Here is a 3,230-nt window from a genome sequence, read left to right on the forward strand (position 1 = left end):
AGAACATAGGGAGACATCTCTTTCAGCTTGCGTACCACTTGTCGCACTTATGCCAGCACCTGCTTGAACATCCTAATCAGGAAACCTCGCGTGAAGTGAACAGACCTGCCCAACCTATCAAGGGGTAAAGGTCACCATACCAACCATTACAACGCCACAACAAGCGGTTCTCATCAAATTCTGTGTATTCTGGAGGAATCAAGCTAGCAGTGATTCACACCGGTTACCTGGTCATGCCCTCTTGAGGGATACGGCCACCCTTGGTCGTGGGCTTCTGGCAAAGTCGTCTTGCATTGCATCATGCCCTCCACACTCCAGCGCCGCTCCAAGGTTCTCACGAATTCATCCATGACTTGTCCAAAATGCTGGACTATTACTAGCTCAAATACGGCTCTCGTCATATTCACAAACCTGCTTGGTACCATGAGTGCGCTGTCGAGCCCGCTTTGAGGGCCGTGCACCCGCATCTCACTGACTGAGAAGGAGCCCTCATCTTGAATGATCTCTCTCAGCTCTTTGACGGAAGGTTCATAGAACGGCATGTAGAAAGAATCAAACTTCGCTTTGTTGATCACACCCTGTCAAAAGCATACCAAAAGATTTGGAGGTCAAATACCCACGCGTGTTAACAAATTATAAATAGTAATCCCTCCGTGCCAAAATGAAAGACCATTTTCGATACTAGTGTCAAAAAACGTCTTATATTTTGGGATGGAGAGAGTACTATACTAGAAAAAAAAAACAATGAAAACGTACATCTGAGACCATTACCCTTAGAATCTGAGCTATGAATTCCCACATGTGAGAGAATTTGGGGGCAATTACACCTGACCCGAGTCCCTTCATACAAGGGAAATGACCATCCGGCCTCCTGGGATCAATTCTTTGGCTCTGAGCTCCAGGAAACTTGTGAAGTCCTTCTTCAATTGTTGTGCATAAGCCTCAATGACCATAGGGTGCCTTTCCAGCCTAGTGTGCTTATCAATGTCATACGCCGGGATCTGGTTCCTTGTTAGATCCTTAGGAGCCTGTAGAGACAAGGTTTTGGTTACAGAACCAACCAAGAGAAGCACTGGATCAATCCAACGAGCAGTTTTAAACTCGCACCTTTGATAGCCAATGCAGGCTGTTGGACGAGCAGACAAGATGCAAGGAACCACTAGTGAAGAGCCTCTCATAAAAAGACCCCGGTATGATACCAGTGACAACGATAGGATTGTTGTTGCTTTGACGGAGTGTGACAAGGCTCTTCACCACTGTGTTGAAGTCGTTATCAGGCAGGTCGTTGAGCTTTTGGTGGTCGCTGTAAGAACTGGAAGCAGTGACTGTGGATGGCGTCGATGGCGGTCGACACCAGTGCTAGCACATTTGGACCGGAGGAGCACCCCAGGTAGGCAACCACAATCTTCGTTGGCAATAAGGCGCCGGTGCTTGTGCTGCTGCATAACTCAGCAATGGCTGCTTCTATCATCGACTTCAACCTCTTTTGCTCAGCATTCTGCAATCGATTGAGCAGTAGTTCTTCGGAAAATCCAGTCTCTAATGTTCTCTTTATATTCTTTAAAATGTTTTCAGATTATATAGTTTACTAAGTAATATAAGCTGTGTGAACGTATTCTTGACAGAACTGTCTTGAGAAGCAAAGGAATCAAAAGGTCCAAGCTAGGGTTCCTCCCCTGCTCCCCCGCCACCGCTGGCACCCCTCACCACCTCCAGCCGGCGCCGGTCGCCGTCGCGCGCGCCCCCCGGCCTACCTCCCTCTCCCCCTCCTCCTCCCCCTCCCCCGGCGCTCCCGTCGCCCCCCCCCTAGGCGGCGGAGCGCCCCCCCTGCCCGCCTCCCCGTCTCGACCCCCTCCTCCTCCATCTCCCTTCGCCGTCGCCGGCAGTGGCCTTCGGCGTGCCCCGATGGCGCCGGCACCGGCGGACGTCCATTCCCTGTGCGCCTGGAGGGGGAGTCGGGGCTCCCTCCTGCCCGGCGGCTGTGCTGCTCGGCTCGTGGCGCTGGGGCCCGGCGACGGAGTTCTGCGGGCCTCGGGTGGTCTCGACGTGGCAGCGTGGCTGTTGGCTGCGGGGCGGCGCAGTGGGCGGCTGGCCGGCAGCGCCCGCTCGGCCCAGATCTGTGCCCTCAAAAAAAATTCAAAAAAAATTTCAAAAAAAATCAGGAAATTTCCTTTAGTACCGGTTGGTGTTACCAACCAGGACTAAAGGTGGACCGGCCACGTGGAGGGCCTTTAGTCCCGGTTCTGGATTGAACCTGGACTAAAGGGTCAGGGCATTAGTACCGACACTTTAGTCCCGGTTCCAGAACCGGGACTAAAGGCCCTTACGAACCGGGACTAAAGGCCCTTTTTCTACCAGTGGTCAGTGATAGCCCTTCCCCACTGACATGCATGTACCGGGGGAAACCCTAGGACTTGTCCAGGCAGCAGCGTCGTCGTCGTCGCATTTATTCATGAAGATGTTGCTTGATACGCAAGACTTCGGAGTGCTTGGCGGGCGTTGGTACTTCTCCGAAGGGTGCAGTGGGTGTCAGCCATCTTTGCTTAGTTGAGTTGCCGGCGTCGGCATTTATTTCTTTTTTCTTTCTCTCCTTTTTTCCTTTTGGTCTTGTTTGTGCTGCGGCTCCATCAAGCTGATTGTATCGGTTGGATGTTAATTTATAATCTAAAGCGGGGGGAAACCCCTTTTTCGTCCGAAGCAAAGGAATCAAAGAACATTATGTGCAAACGCGAATTATAAAGAGTGGGAAAAACGTACCTGAATACCGGAGTTGCGAGCATAGCTTGTTTCCCCTTGACCTTGATTCATATACACCACCTGTTTGGAGGTCATGGCTTTGCTTGGAGCAGAGCAAAACTCCAGATTTTGAATATGCAGGAACCAGATCAGGATGGCAATGCTGACAATGCACTGGAGGTACAATATACTCTTTTTTCTCTCTGATCAATGGAGAAGTCTTTCGTGGGCTTGTGGCTGCTTATGGGCAGCTATAGTAGGGTGGGTCAGGATGCTTCCTTATTTTAAACCTTATTACAATCAGCATTTGGATGCTTGCCAAAAGATGCTAGGGATGAACTGTAGTATTACCTCCATCCAAAAAAGCTTGTCTTAGATTTATTAGACAAATGTAAGACAAACTTTTTGGGACGGAGGGAGTACTTATTATAACTGGGGATCACTGATTTTCTAAACTACTTGGGCCCAACAAATGGTAATATCAATGTGCTAGA

The 3,230-nt window shown here is 50.3% G+C and overlaps 1 pseudogene; it reads right to left on the minus strand.

The window, feature by feature from the left end:
- Positions 1-231: 231 nt before the first annotated feature.
- Positions 232-2,832, minus strand: LOC125549214 (annotated as a pseudogene).
- Positions 2,833-3,230: the final 398 nt, after the last annotated feature.

Source organism: Triticum urartu, chromosome 3 (assembly GCF_003073215.2).
Source record: "Triticum urartu cultivar G1812 chromosome 3, Tu2.1, whole genome shotgun sequence".
Classification (NCBI taxonomy): domain Eukaryota; kingdom Viridiplantae; phylum Streptophyta; class Magnoliopsida; order Poales; family Poaceae; genus Triticum; species Triticum urartu.